The sequence below is a fragment of the Oncorhynchus nerka genome, linkage group LG8 (assembly GCF_034236695.1).
Source record: "Oncorhynchus nerka isolate Pitt River linkage group LG8, Oner_Uvic_2.0, whole genome shotgun sequence".
NCBI lineage: Eukaryota > Metazoa > Chordata > Actinopteri > Salmoniformes > Salmonidae > Oncorhynchus > Oncorhynchus nerka.
Window position 1 is genome coordinate 15,323,407 of NC_088403.1, and position 16,552 is coordinate 15,339,958.

The window sequence follows — 16,552 nt, forward strand, 5'->3', positions numbered from 1 at the left end:
TTACCTCACATTGCTCTATTGTTTACATCACTATTGTTTACCTCGCTCCATGTTTACATTGCTCTATTGTTTACCTCGCTCTATTGTTTACCTCGCTCTATTGTTTACCTCGCTCCATGTTTACATCGCTCTATTGTTTACCTCGCTCTATTGTTTACCTCGCTCTATTGTTTACCTCGCTCTATTGTTTACATCGCTCTATTGTTTACCTCTGTCCGTGTTTACATCGCTCTATTGTTTACCTCGCTCTAGTTTACCTCGCTCCATGTTTACCTCGCTCTATTGTTTACCTCGCTCTATTGTTTACCTCGCTCTATTGTTTACCTCACTCCATGTTTACATCGCTCTATTGTTTACCTCGCTCTATTGTTTACCTCGCTCTATTGTTTACCTCGCTCTATTGTTTACCTCGCTCTATTGTTTACATCACTATTGTTTACCTCGCTCCATGTTTACATTGCTCTATTGTTTACCTCGCTCTATTGTTTACCTCGCTCTATTGTTTACCTCGCTCCATGTTTACATCGCTCTATTGTTTACCTCGCTCTATTGTTTACCTCGCTCTATTGTTTACCTCGCTCCATTGTTTACCTCGCTCTATTGTTTACCTCGCTCTATTGTTTACCTCGCTCTATTGTTTACCTCGCTCTATTGTTTACATCACTCCATGTTTACCTCGCTCTATTGTTTACCTCGCTCTATTGTTTACCTCGCTCTATTGTTTACCTCACTCCATGTTTACCTCGCTCTATTGTTTACCTCGCTCTATTTTTTACCTCGCTCTATTGTTTACATCACTCCATGTTTACCTCGCTCTATTGTTTACCTCGCTCTATTGTTTACATCATTCTATTGTTTACCTCGCTCTATTGTTTACATCACTCCATGTTTACCTCGCTCTATTGTTTACCTCGCTCTATTGTTTACCTCGCTCTATTGTTTACATCATTCTATTGTTTACCTCGCTCCATGTTTACATTGCTCTAATGTTTACCTCGCTCTATTGTTTACATCATTCTATTGTTTACCTCGCTCTATTGTTTACCTCGTTCTATTGTTTACCTCGCTCTATTGTTTACCTCGCTCTATTGTTTACCTCGCTCTATTGTTTACATCGCCCTATTGTTTACATTGCTCCGCGTTTACCTCACTCGATTGTTTGCATCACTCGATTGTTTACTTCGCTCTGTGGTTGACCTTTTTGTTGGCAGCCCTGTGTTTGATGGTATGAACATCTTACAGCGTGACATTTTAAAGACCACCTCTCACACTGTCGGTGGATCATCTCTGTGTTGTTGTAAAACCACTAGACTTGGCTTTCAGAAAAGATGTGCATCCTTAAGATACAGTGGAAAGATGCCTCAGTGGGTGATCATACTGAACCAAGGGAAATGGGTCAGAGATGTGCTCCGAGTCATGTTTAAACATGATGTAATATGCCATGGCGTTCTGTCTCACACAAGTGCCTGTACATCTGTTCTGGGGCAGGATGGAGGAAAACAGTTCAAGCCTAAGCCCTGAGATATTCACTCTCTCCCTGTGCTTGGGAAAATGCTAGGCTTCACATCGGGATGAAATGTAAAGTTTAAAGAAAATGCTGTGATGGAAGATAAAGTCTAGAAGCTACAGGAATGTGTCTAAATAGTCTCCTGAAGCAACACCACAGGTAGAGATGGTACTGTTTTCATGAGTAATGTAACGTTGTCCCCAGGCCTAGACACTGATCTTGGGTCAGTTTTTAATTCCTACTTCTAGGAATTGGGGAAGGGGAAGCTGATCCTAGATCTGTACCGAGGGGAAACTCTGCTCAGTAATTCTTCAATATCACACTCTCTTATTTGCTGCATTTCAGTAGCTGATAAATCCTAACAGAACGGTTAACCCAATGAGTCCCACCGCGATGCCTGGCGCCATTTGGACTTCTAAGCCCTTTTAAAGCTACAGCTACAGACTTCTGGGTACCATTGGATTAGTAACTTTCTTCTGCATCCATTAGTACCAACCGTTAATTAGTCTGATTAACGGGGGCTGAGCTAGAGCGGTGTTTGTGAGACCAGATCTTTTTACAGGAACAACAGTAGAGTGAATGGTTTCAGCAACAAACTATTAAAAGCTTTCTAATAAAACGATTCTCACGACACGCACATGTAACATGTTTTGCTCTATGATGCTCACAAGCTATACAAGAGTGATTCATGGGTAATGGGCTCTTCTACGTAGAAGATCATAGGAAATCCCAGGACATACTGTCTATAATACTGTAATAAGCTCACAAACGCCACACAGTTGTCACTGACTAGTTGGATATTCATTTCCCACTGAGCAAACAGTTTCTGTACTTCCAGCTTCATATCAATTCAGATTTGGTCTGTTTTTTGCTTTGGCGGCCCTTGTTTTTTTAATAGTTTCTTTGTCAATAAAACTCATGGATGTAACTGTTTGCCAAATTGTTTTGTGTTTTACATGTAGCCCTGGTTCTCCTGAGATGTTGTTGATGTTGTTAAACACTTCATTTTGATGCTAAATACACTGAATAAAATATAAATACAACATGTACAGTGTTGGTACCATGTTTCATGAGCTGGAGAAAAGAAAATCCCAGAAATGTTCCATACGCACAAAAAGCCTATTTCCCTCAAATGTTGTGCACAAATTTGTTTACATCCATGTCAGTGAGCATTTCTCCTTTGCCAAGATAATCCATCCACCGGACAGGTGTGGCATATCAAGAAGCTGTTTAAACAGCATGCTAATTACCTTGTGCTGGGGACAATAAAAGGCCACTTTAAAATGTGCTGTTTTGTCACACAACACAATGCTACAAAACAGTCTCAAGTTTTGAGGGAGCGTGCAATTGGAATGCTGACTGCAGGAATGTCTACCAGAGCTGTTGCCAGAGAATTTCATGTTAATTTATCTACTATGAGCTGCCTCCAACGTCATTTTAGAGAATTTGGCAGTACTTCCAACCAGCCTCACAACTGCAGATCACATGTTACTGAGGAGTAGTTGTGGGGGAAAAACACACTGATTTGCTGGGCCTGGCTCACCAGTAGAGTGGGCCTGGCTCCACAGTAGGGTGGGCCTGGCTCACCAGTAGGGTGGGCCTGGCTCCACCAGTAGGTGGGCCTGGCTCCACAGTAGGGTGGGCCTGGCTCCACAGTAGGGTGGGCCTGGCTACCCAGTGGGTGGGCCTGGCTACCCAGTGGGTGGGCCTGGCTCCACAGTAGGGTGGGCCTGGCTCACCAGTAGGGTGGGCCTGGCAATCCAGTGGGTGGGCCTATGCTCTCCTAGGCCCACCAATGGCTACGCCCCTTCCCAGTCATGTGAAATCCATAGATTAGGGCCTAATGAATGTATTTCCATTGACTGATTTCCTTATATGAACTGTAACTCAGTAGAATCTTTGAAATTGTTGCATGTTGCGTTTATATTTTTGTTTAGTATTTAAGGGCTGGACTTGCAGATGAATGAAAATATTTGTTTTCTGGGGTCTCAGATAGGGTTAACAACTGACTTTATTCAATATTTAATTAGGCATCTCTGGACTGATAGGGTTAACAACTGACTTTATTCAATATTTAATTAGGCATCTCTGGACTGATAGGGTTAACAACTGACTTTATTCAATATTTAATTAGGCATCTCTGGACTGATAGGGTTAACAACTGACTTTATTCAATATTTAATTAGGCATCTCTGGACTGATTTATTCAATATTTAATTAGGTTAATAGGGTTAACAACTGACTTTATTCAATATTTAATTAGGCATCTCTGGACTGATAGGGTTAACAACTGACTTTATTCAATATTTATTAATTAGGCATCTCTGGATTAGGCATCTCTGGACTGATAGGGTTAACAATTCAATGACTTTATTCAATATTTAATTAGGCATCTCTGGACTGATAGGGTTAACAACTGACTTTATTCAATATTTAATTAGGCATCTCTGGACTGATAGGGTTAACAACTGACTTTATTCAATATTTAATTAGGCATCTCTGGACTGATAGGGTTAACAACTGACTTTATTCAATATTTAATTAGGCATCTCTGGACTGATAGGGTTAACTTTATTCAATATTTAATTAGGCATCTCTGACTTTATTCTTTATTCAATATTTAATTAGGCATCTCTGGACTGATAGGGTTAACAACTGACTTTATTCAATATTTAATTAGGCATCTCTGGACTGATAGGGTTAACAACTGACTTTATTCAATATTTAATTAGGCATCTCTGGACTGATAGGGTTAACAACTGACTTTATTCAATATTTAATTAGGCATCTCTGGACTGATAGGGTTAACAACTGACTTTATTCAATATTTAATTAGGCATCTCTGGACTGATAGGGTTAACAACTGACTTTATTCAATATTTAATTAGGCATCTCTGGACTGATAGGGTTAACAACTGACTTTATTCAATATTTAATTAGGCATCTCTGGACTGATAGGGTTAACAACTGACTTTATTCAATATTTAATTAGGCATCTCTGGACTGATAGGGTTAACAACTGACTTTATTCAATATTTAATTAGGCATCTCTGGACTGATAGGGTTAACAACTGACTTTATTCAATATTTAATTAGGCATCTCTGGACTGATAGGGTTAACAACTGACTTTATTCAATATTTAATTAGGCATCTCTGGACTGATAGGGTTAACAACTGACTTTATTCAATATTTAATTAGGCATCTCTGGACTGATAGGGTTAACAACTGACTTTATTCAATATTTAATTAGGCATCTCTGGACTGATAGGGTTAACAACTGACTTTATTCAATATTTAATTAGGCATCTCTGGACTGATAGGGTTAACAACTGACTTTATTCAATATTTAATTAGGCATCTCTGGACTGATAGGGTTAACAACTGACTTTATTCAATATTTAATTAGGCATCTCTGGACTGATAGGGTTAACAACTGACTTTATTCAATATTTAATTAGGCATCTCTGGACTGATAGGGTTAACAACTGACTTTATTCAATATTTAATTAGGCATCTCTGGACTGATAGGGTTAACAACTGACTTTATTCAATATTTAATTAGGCATCTCTGGACTGATAGGGTTAACAACTGACTTTATTCAATATTTAATTAGGCATCCCTGGACTGATAGGGTTAACAATGTACTTTATTCAATATTTAATTTGGCATCTGTCTGATAGGGTTAACAACTGACTTTATTCAATATTTAATTATCTCTGGACTGATAGGGTTAACAACTGACTTTATTCAATATTTAATTAGGCATCTCTGGAAATCTTGGTTCCTGGACTGATAGGGTTAACCCACTTTCCCAATAAATTAGGCATCTCTGCTGATAGGGTTAACAACTGACTTTATTCAATATTTAATTAGCACTCTGGACTTATAGTGGACTGATAGGGTTAACAACCACCATATTTAATTAGGATCTCTGGACAAATAGGGTTAACAACTGACTTTATTCAATATTTAATTAGAGTGCTGTTTTGGACTCACTTTATTCAATATTTAATTAGGGACTGATAGGGTTAACTGACTTTATTCAATATTTAATTAGGCACTATTTATGACATTTCTTTCCTCCCCTGGCGGTCACTGAACCCCCACTCCCTCTTCAGATGAAAGCTCGAAAAACAGACATAGAAAATGGCACCGTGTCTGGGAAAATATGGCTTTCATGTTTTCTCTCTCACATCATATCAGGCAGGAACAAGCTTTCACTTCAGAATGAGATGGGGTGTGATTCTAGACAGATGTAATGGGTCTATTGTGGATTACTCATATACGGTAGTGCATTGACAGTATCAGGCCTGTTGTATTGTACATATGGGATCTGAATATATTGGCAACACCATGAGCTCATTTATATAGAGCCCACAGTGTTATTTATATAGAGCCCACAGTGTTATTTATATAGAGCCCACAGTGTTATTTATATAGAGCCCACAGTGTTATTTATATAGAGCCCACAGCGTTATTTATATAGAGCCCACAGTGTTATTTATATAGAGCCCACAGCGTTATTTATATAGAGCCCACAGTGGTATTTATATAGAGCCCACTGTGTTATTTATATAGAGCCCACAGTGTTATTTATATAGAGCCCACAGTGTTATTTATATAGAGCCCACAGTGTTATTTATATAGAGCCCACAACTGTTATTCAATATTTAATTAGGCATCTCTGTTATTTATATAGAGCCCACTGACTTTATTTAATATTTAATTAGTGTTATTTATATAGAGCCCACAGTGTTATTTATATAGAGCCCACAGTGTTATTTATATAGAGCCCACGGTGTTATTTATATAGAGCCCAGAGTGTTATTTATATAGAGCCCACAGTGTTATTTATATAGAGCCCAGAGTGTTATTTATATAGAGCCCACGTGTGTTTATTTGATAGGGTTATAGAGCCCACAGTGTTATTTATATAGAGCCCACAACTGACTTTATTTATTTAATTAGCATTATTTATATAGAGCCCACAGTGTTATTTATATAGAGCCCACAGTGTTATTTATATAGAGCCCACAGCGTTATTTATATAGAGCCCAGAGTGTTATTTATATAGAGCCCACAGTGTTATTTATATAGAGCCCACAGCGTTATTTATATAGAGCCCACAGCGTTATTTATATAGAGCCCACTGTGTTATTTATATAGAACCCACTGTGTTATTTATATAGAGCCCACTGTGTTATTTATATAGAGCCCACAGCGTTATTTATATAGAGCCCACAGTGTTATTTATATAGAGCCCACAGTGTTATTTACTATGTCCTGTTTTTATTCAATATTTAATTAGGCATCAGAGATTTTAGCAGGACCCTTACTATGTCCTGTAGGGGGAGAGCAGCAGGACCCTTACTATGTCCTGTAGGGGGAGAGCAGCAGGACCCTTACTATGTCCTGTAGGGGGAGAGCAGCAGGCACCCTTACTATGTCCTGCAGGGGAGAGCAGCAGGCACCCTGACTATTTGTCCTGTAGTGGGAGAGCAGCAGGCACCCTGACTCTGTCTTGCAGTGGGCAGGCACCCTTACTATGTCTTGCAGTGGGAGAGCAGCAGGCACCCTTACTCTGTCCTGCAGTGGGAGAGCAGCAGGCACCCTTACTATGTCCTGCAGTGGGAGAGCAGCAGGCAGGCATGCCCTGCAGTACAGCTGTCCTGCAGTGAAAGCTCGAAAACAGACATAGGGAGAGCAGCAGGCACCCTTACTCTGTCCTGCAGTGGGAGAGCAGCAGGCACTATTAGTATGCCCTGCAGTGGGAGAGCAGCAGGCACCATTAGTATGCCCTGCAGTGGGAGAGCAGCAGGCACCATTAGTATGCCCTGCAGTGGGAGAGCAGCAGGCACCATTAGTATGCCCTGCAGTGGGAGAGCAGCAGGCACTATTAGTATGCCCTGCAGTGGGAGAGCAGCAGGCACCATTAGTATGCCCTGCAGTGGGAGAGCAGCAGGCACCATTAGTATGCCCTGCAGTGGGAGAGCAGCAGGCACCATATAGAGCCCTTAGTATGCCCTGCAGTGGGAGAGCAGCAGCAGGCACTATTAGTATGCCCTGCAGTGGGAGCAGCAGGCACCATTAGTATGCCCTGCAGTGGGAGAGCAGCAGGCACCATTAGTATGCCCTGCAGTGGGAGAGCAGCAGAGCACTATTATTTATATGCCCTTTATATAGGGCACCAGGTTATTAGTATGCCCTGCAGTGGGAGAGCAGCAGGCACTATTATGATGCCCTGCAGTGGGAGAGCAGCAGGCACCCTGAGCAGCAGGCACTTAGTTTGCAGTGGGAGAGCAGCAGGCACTATTATGATGCCCTGCAGTGCCGCTCTAGCCTTTTTCAGACAGAGGATGTGAATGGTTGTTGGCAGGGTGGCCAAAGACAAGTAATAATTTAAAAACATACTACTACTAATACCTCCACTAATAATAATAATACTGCTAATCATAATAATACTGCTAATAATAATACTAAATAATAATAATACTGCTAATAATACTACTACTACTACTACTACTACTAATAATAATAATAATACTGCTAATAATAATAATAATAATACTACTACTAATAATAATAATACTGCTACTAATAATAATTTGGTGGGTGCTGATATTTGTCCTGTTTCACAAGTGTGTATTATACTCATGTGTGAATTGCGTATAAGACACCCTTGGAGAGTAGGGTCACGGCCAGGGTCAGCCATCATCAACGGTGACCCTGGAGCAATTATATAGAGAATAGGGCACTATATAGAGAATAGGGTGCCATTTGGGACACAGACTTGATCCATACAGTGTTATGTGAATGGGAAGTGTGTCAGTTGATACAGTTCTGTCCATGTTTAGTATGGATCATTGTCTGATGTGGTCGGTTCAGAGAAAATTCGTATTTCCTATTTCATGTCTGATTAGAATGGAAGTTACGATGGTGTTCATTAGGGAACCCCGTAGCAAAACGTTTTGCATCGGAAAACAAAAAATGTCGTATTGGACAAGTTTAGGTGCTACTGCCCATTTAAACTTTGTTTCGGACTGTTTTCTTTCGTTTCGTGCCTTATAAACGTGACCCGGGTCATGATGTTCCCCCAGACCCCTGTGATAGTCTATATTGAGAAATCTGTTGTTTTACCAAGTTCTTAAAGGCTTTTAAAACTGGAAAACAGGTCAGAGGAAGTGTTTGACAAGGTGCCAAGGCAAGCAGATGTGTATCTGTGATCTATCCATCACCCCTCTCTCTAAATTAATCATCCATCCTCTCTCTAAATGAATCATCCATCACTCCTCTTTATAACTGTATCATCCATCACTCCTCTCTCTAAATTAATCATCCATCACTCCTCTCTCTAAATGAATCATCCATCACTCCTCTTTATAACTGTATCATCCATCACCCCTCTCTCTAAATTAATCATCCATCACTCCTCTCTCTAACTGTATCATACATCACCCCTCTCTCTAAATTAATCATCCATCACTCCTCTCTCTAAATGAATCATCCATCACTCCTCTCTATAACTGTATCATCCATCACTCCTCTCTCTAACTGTATCATCCATCACTCCTCTCTATAACTGTATCATCCATCATAACTCCTCTCTCTAACTGTATCATCCATCACTCATCTAACTGTATCATCCATCACTCCTCTATCATCCATCTGTATCATCCATCACTCCTCTCTATAACTGTATCATCCATCACTCCTCTCTATAACTGTATCATCCATCACTCCTCTCTATAACTGTATCATCCATCACTCCTCTCTATAACTCTCTATAACTGTATCATCCATCACTCCTCTCTATAATCTGTATCATCCATCACTCCTCTCTATAACTGTATCATCCATCACTCCTCTCTATAACTGTATCATCCATCAACTGTATCATCCTCTCTAACTGTATCATCCATCACTCCTCTCTATAACTGTATCATCCATCACTCCTCTCTATAACTGTATCATCCATCACTCCTCTCTATAACTGTATCATCCATCACTCCTCTAACTGTATCATCCATCACTCCTCTAACTGTATCATCCATCACTCCTCTCTATAACTGTATCATCCATCACTCCTCTCTATAACTGTATCATCCATCACTCCTCTCTCTAACTGTATCATCCATCACTCCTCTCTATAACTGTATCATCCATCACTCCTCTCTATAACTGTATCATCCATCACTCCTCTCTATAACTGTATCATCCATCACTCCTCTAACTGTATCATCCATCACTCCTCTCTAACTGTATCATCCATCACCCCTCTCTCTAACTGTATCATCCATCACTCCTCTCTATAACTGTATCATCCATCACTCCTCTCTATAACTGTATCATCCATCACTCCTCTCTATAACTGTATCATCCATCACTCCTCTCTATAACTGTATCATCCATCACTCCTCTAACTGTATCATCCATCACTCCTCTCTATAACTGTATCATCCATCACTCCTCTCTATAACTGTATCATCCATCACTCCTCTCTATAACTGTATCATCCATCATAACTCCTCACTCTATAACTGTATCATCCATCACTCCTCTCTATAAACTGTATCATCCATCATCCATCACTCTCTAACTAACTCAATCCTCTAACTGTATCATCCATCACTCCTCTCTATAACTGTATCATCCATCACTCCTCTCTATAACTGTATCATCCATCATAACTGTATCATCCATCACTCTATAACTGTATCATCCATCACTCCTCTCTATAACTGTATCATCCATCACTCCTCTCTATAACTGTATCATCCATCACTCCTCTCTATAACTGTATCATCCATCACTCCTCTCTATAACTGTATCATCCATCACTCCTCTCTATAACTGTATCATCCATCACTCCTCTCTATAACACTATCATTAACCACAAGATGTATTTTTAACTCCTCTTAGCTGGCCTTGTGCTTTATCACTAAACAGGTAGTTGATGGGACTGACTGATCATGTAGCAAAACATATTGAGCTGCAGAGAGACAATGTACTCACCACTCAGTCAGCTTTGATTGAATTAAAAATCCAATCTAAGGCCCGTTGCCTCTAAAGCTTTATTAATCAAAGCTGAGCCACCCCTCGCCTTTCTCTAATCAGCTCTCCTTGTATGGGTCCTGGTCAACAATAGTGCTCTATAATGGTAATGGGATGCCATTAGGGACACAGCCTCAGTGTACATACTCTCAACCTATTACAGCACAGCTGTGGCCTCTCCCTGAGGCCAGAGCCAATGGAATGCACCGGCTGCTATTTGTTCTCTTGACTGGCGGGGATGGGGGGCGATTGGTGCTTAGCAGGAGACACGCCCAACCCGCCCACCCAGTGCTGTGTAGTAATGTCTCTGGATGATCCCTCCTCATCCCTGGTACTCCTATAATCTCTGCTAATCCAGGCTGCTCCCGGTGTGTGTGGATTGTGGTCGGCGCCACTGGTGTGTGTGACGTGCATGTGTTAATATGTCACTGGGTGTTATGTTACCCCACCCCTTCTGGTGACCTGAGCAGACTCCTCCTCCTCATCCATTCAGTCACCATGCTGTTGTCAGTATGGTGTTGTGGTCTGTTGTCAGTATGGTCTTGTGATCTGTTGTCAGTGGGGTGTTGTGATCTGTTGTCAGTATGGTCTTGTCAGTATGGTGTTGTGATCTGTTGTCAGTGGGGTGTTGTGGTCTGTTGTCAGTATGGTGTTGTGGTCTGTTGTCAGTATGGTGTTGTGGTCTGTTGTCAGTATGGTGTTGTGGTCTGTTGTCAGTATGGTGTTGTGGTCTGTTGTCAGTATGGTGCTGTGGTCTGTTGTCAGTATGGTGTTGTGGTCTGTTGTCAGTATGGTGTTGTGGTCTGTTGTCAGTATGGTGTTGTGGTCTGTTGTCAGTATGGTGTTGTGGTCTGTTGTCAGTGTGTTGTCAGTATGGTGTTGTGATCTGTTGTCAGTATGGTGTTGTGGTCTGTTGTCAGTATGGTGTTGTGGTCTGTTGTCAGTATGGTCTTGTCAGTATGGTGTTGTGGTCTGTTGTCAGTATGGTGTTGTGGTCTGTTGTCAGTATGGTGCTGTGGTCTGTTGTCAGTATGGTGCTGTGGTCTGTTGTCAGTATGGTGTTGTGGTCTGTTGTCAGTATGGTGTTGTGGTCTGTTGTCAGTATGGTGTTGTGGTCTGTTGTCAGTATGGTGTTGTGGTCTGTTGTCAGTATGGTGTTGTGGTCTGTTGTCAGTATGGTGTTGTGGTCTGTTGTCAGTATGGTGTTGTGATCTGTTGTCAGTATGGTGTTGTGGTCTGTTGTCAGTATGGTCTTGTCAGAATGGTGTTGTGGTCTGTTGTCAGTATGGTCTTGTCAGAATGGTGTTGTGGTCTGTTGTCAGTATGGTGTTGTGGTCTGTTGTCAGTATGGTGTTGTGGTCTGTTGTCAGTATGGTGTTGTGGTCTGTTGTCAGTATGGTGTTGTAATCTGTTGTCAGTATGGTGTTGTGGTCTGTTGTCAGTATGGTCTTGTCAGAATGGTGTTGTGATCTGTTGTCAGTATGGTGTTGTGGTCTGTTGTCAGTATGGTGTTGTGGTCTGTTGTCAGTATGGTGTTGTGGTCTGTTGTCAGTATGGTGTTGTGGTCTGTTGTCAGTATGGTGTTGTGGTCTGTTGTCAGTATGGTGTTGTGGTCTGTTGTCAGTATGGTGTTGTGGTCTGTTGTCAGTATGGTGTTGTGGTCTGTTGTCAGTATGTGTGTGTTGTCAGTGATCTGTTGTCAGTATGGTGTTGTGGTCTGTTGTCAGTATGGTCTTGTCAGTATGGTGTTGTGGTCTGTTGTCAGTATGGTGTCTGTGGTCTGTTGTCAGTATGGTGTTGTGGTCTGTTGTCAGTATGGTGTTGTGGTCTGTTGTCAGTAGGGTGTTGTGGTCTGTTGTCAGTAGGGTGTTGTCAGTCTGTTGTCAGTAGGTGTTGTGGTCTGTTGTCATAGGGTGTTGTGGTCTGTTGTCAGTAGGTGTTGTGGTCTGTTGTCAGTAGGGTGTTGTGGTCTGTTGTCAGTGGGTGTTGTGGTCTGTTGTCAGTAGGGTGTTGTGGTCTGTTGTCAGTAGTAGGTGTTGTGGTCTGTTGTCAGTAGGGGTGTTGTGGTCTGTTGTCAGTAGGGTGTTGTGGTCTGTTGTCAGAATGGGGTGTTGTGGTCTGTTGTCAGTATGGTGTTGTGGTCTGTTGTCAGTATGGTGTTGTGGTCTGTTGTCAGTATGGTGTTGTGGTCTGTTGTCAGTATGGTGTTGTGGTCTGTTGTCAGTATGGTGTCTTGTCAGTAGAATGGTGTTGTGGTCTGTTGTCAGTATGGTGTTGGTGTTGTGGTCTGTTGTCAGTATGGTGTTGTGGTCTGTTGTCAGTATGGTGTTGTGGTCTGTTGTCAGTATGGTGTTGTGGTCTGTTGTCAGTATGGTGTTGTGGTCTGTTGTCAGTATGGTCTTGTCAGAATGGTGTTGTGGTCTGTTGTCAGTATGGTCTTGTCAGAATGGTGTTGTGGTCTGTTGTCAGTATGGTGTTGTGGTCTGTTGTCAGTGTTGTGGTCTGTTGTCAGTATGGTGTTGTGGTCTGTTGTCAGTATGGTGTTGTGGTCTGTTGTCAGTATGGTGTTGTGGTCTGTTGTCAGTATGGTGTTGTGTCTTGTCTGTTGTCAGTATGGTGTTGTGGTCTGTTGTCAGTATGGTCTTGTCAGAATGGTGTTGTGGTCTGTTGTCAGTATGGTCTTGTTGGTGTTGTGGTCTGTTGTCAGTATGGTGTTGTGGTCTGTTGTCAGTATGGTGTTGTGGTCTGTTGTCAGTATGGTGTTGTGGTCTGTTGTCAGTATGGTGTTGTTGTGGTCTGTTGTCAGTATGGTCTTGTCAGAATGGTGTTGTGGTCTGTTGTCAGTATGGTGTTGTGGTCTGTTGTCAGTATGGTGTTGTGGTCTGTTGTCAGTATGGTGTTGTGGTCTGTTGTCAGTATGGTGTTGTGGTCTGTTGTCAGTATGGTGTTGTGGTCTGTTGTCAGTATGGTGTTGTGGTCTGTTGTCAGTATGGTGTTGTGGTCTGTTGTCAGTATGGTGTTGTGGTCTGTTGTCAGTATGGTCTGTCAGTAGGGTGTTGTGTTGTCTGTTGTCAGTATGGTCTTGTCAGGGGTGTTGTGGTCTGTTGTCAGTATGGGTGTTGTGGTCTGTTGTCAGTATGGTGTTGTGGTCTGTTGTCAGTATGGTGTTGTGGTCTGTTGTCAGTAGGGTGGTGTTGTGGTCTGTTGTCAGTATGGTGTTGTGGTCTGTTGTCAGTATGGTGTTGTCAGAATGGTGTTGTGGTCTGTTGTCAGTATGGTGTTGTGGTCTGTTGTCAGTATGGTGTTGTGGTCTGTTGTCAGTATGGTGTTGTGGTCTGTTGTCAGTATGGTGTTGTGGTCTGTTGTCAGTAGGGTGTTGTGGTCTGTTGTCAGTAGGGTGTTGTGGTCTGTTGTCAGTAGGGTGTTGTGGTCTGTTGTCAGTAGGGTGTTGTGGTCTGTTGTCAGTATGGTGTTGTGATCTGCATAGTGTTGTCAGTATGGTGTTGTGGTCTGTTGTCGGTATGGTGTTGTCAGTAGGGTGTTGTGGTCTGTTGTCGGTATGGTGGTTGTTGTCAGTAGGGTGTTGTGGTGTTGTGGTCTGTTGTCAGTATGGTGTTGTGGTCTGTTGTCAGTAGGGTGTTGTGGTCTGTTGTCAGTAGGGTGTTGTGGTCTGTTGTCAGTAGGGTGTTGTGGTCTGTTGTCAGTAGGGTGTTGTGGTCTGTTGTCAGTAGGGTGTTGTGGTCTGTTGTCAGTAGGGTGTTGTGGTCTGTTGTCAGTAGGGTGTTGTGGTCTGTTGTCAGTAGGGTGTTGTGGTCTGTTGTCAGTAGGGTCAGTTGTGGTCTGTTGTCAGTAGGGTGTTGTGGTCTGTTGTCAGTAGGGTGTTGTGGTCTGTTGTCAGTGGGGTGTTGTGGTCTGTTGTCAGTATGGGTGTTGTGGTCTGTTGTCAGTAGGGTGTTGTGGTCTGTTGTCAGTAGGGTGTTGTGGTCTGTTGTCAGTAGGGTGTTGTGGTCTGTTGTCAGTAGGGTGGTCTGTTGTCAGGTCTGTTGTCAGTAGGGTGTTGTGGTCTGTTGTCAGTAGGGTGTTGTGGTCTGTTGTCAGTAGGGTGTTGTGGTCTGTTGTCAGTAGGGTGTTGTGGTCTGTTGTCAGTAGGGTGTTGTGGTCTGTTGTCAGTAGGGTGTTGTGGTCTGTTGTCAGTAGGGTGTTGTGGTCTGTTGTCAGTAGGGTGTTGTGGTCTGTTGTCAGTAGGGTGTTGTGGTCTGTTGTCAGTAGGGTGTTGTGGTCTGTTGTCAGTGTGTTGTGGTCTGTTGTCAGTAGGGTGTTGTGGTCTGTTGTCAGTAGGGTGTTGTGGTCTGTTGTCAGTAGGGTGTTGTGGTCTGTTGTCAGTAGGGTGTTGTGGTCTGTTGTCAGTAGGGTGTTGTGGTCTGTTGTCAGTAGGGTGTTGTGGTCTGTTGTCAGTAGGGTGTTGTGGTCTGTTGTCAGTAGGGTGTTGTGGTCTGTTGTCAGTAGGGTGTTGTCAGTAGGGTGTTGTCAGTAGGGTGTTGTGGTCTGTTGTCAGTAGGGTGTTGTCAGTAGGGTGTTGTGGTCTGTTGTCAGTAGGGTGTTGTCAGTAGGGTGTTGTGGTCTGTTGTCAGTAGGGTGTTGTCAGTAGGGTGTTGTCAGTAGGGTGTTGTCAGTAGGGTGTTGTGGTCTGTTGTCAGTAGGGTGTTGTCAGTAGGGTGTTGTGGTCTGTTGTCAGTAGGGTGTTGTGGTCTGTTGTCAGTAGGGTGTTGTGGTCTGTTGTCAGTAGGGTGTTGTGGTCTGTTGTCAGTAGGGTGTTGTGGTCTGTTGTCAGGGTGTTGTGGTCTGTTGTCAGTAGGGTGTTGTCAGTAGGGTGTTGTCTGTTGTCAGTAGGGTGTTGTCAGTAGGGTGTTGTCAGTAGGGTGTTGTGGTCTGTTGTCAGTAGGGTGTTGTCAGTAGGGTGTTGTGGTCTGTTGTCAGTAGGGTGTTGTGGTCTGTTGTCAGTAGGGTGTTGTGGTCTGTTGTCAGTGTTGTCAGGGTGTTGTCAGTAGGGTGTTGTCAGTGTTAGGGTGTTGTCAGTAGGGTGTTGTCTGTTGTCAGTAGGGTGTTGTGGTCTGTTGTCAGTAGGGTGTTGTCAGTAGGGTGTTGTCAGTAGGGTGTTGTCAGTAGGGTGTTGTGGTCTGTTGTCAGTAGGGTGTTGTGGTCTGTTGTCAGTCAGTAGGGTGTTGTCAGTAGGGTGTTGTCAGTAGGGTGTTGTGGTTTATTTATTTTTTACTAACGTCTGTTCTCCTTTTTTGTCTTTTGTCTTCTTTTTCATCATCCTCTGTTTCTGCTGCTGTGTCCTTCACCACCACCACTGCTGCACACAAACTGACCAACATCACTCTGGTCACCTTGACACCTTGACTACCTGGATGGACTCCCTACCCCCTCCTCTTTCCCCCTCTTTCTGCCATCTCTCTCGCTTCCCATCTCTCTCTCTCTCCCCATCTCTCTCTCTCCCCATCTCTCTCTCGCTCCCCATCTCTCTCTCGCTCCCCATCTATCTCTCTCTCGCTCCCCATCTCTCTCTCGCTCCCCATCTATCTCTCTCTCGCTCCCCATCTATCTCTCTCTCCCTCCCCATCTATCTCTCTCTCGCTCCCCATCTATCTCTCTCTCGCTCCCCATCTATCTCTCTCTCGCTCCCCATCTATCTCTCTCTCTCTCTCCCCATCTATCTCTCTCTCGCTCCCCATCTATCTCTCTCTCGCTCCCCATCTCTCTCTCTCTCGCTCCCCATCTCGCACCCCATCTCTCTCTCCCCATCTCTCTCTCTCGCTCCCCATCTCCATCTCGCTCCCCATCTCTCTCTCCTCCCCATCTCTCTCTCGCTCCCCATCTCTCTCTCCCCATCTCTCTCTCTCGCTCCCCATCTATCTCTCTCTCGCTCCCCATCTATCTCTCTCTCGCTCCCCATCTATCTCGCTCTCTCTCTCTCTCTCTCGCTCCCCA

At 43.2% G+C, this 16,552-nt stretch overlaps 1 protein-coding gene across 1 annotated transcript in view; it reads left to right on the top strand.

Moving 5' to 3' along the window:
• Positions 1–16,552, top strand: part of osbpl8 (oxysterol binding protein-like 8) — a 163,727-nt gene that overhangs the window by 58,723 nt on the left and 88,452 nt on the right.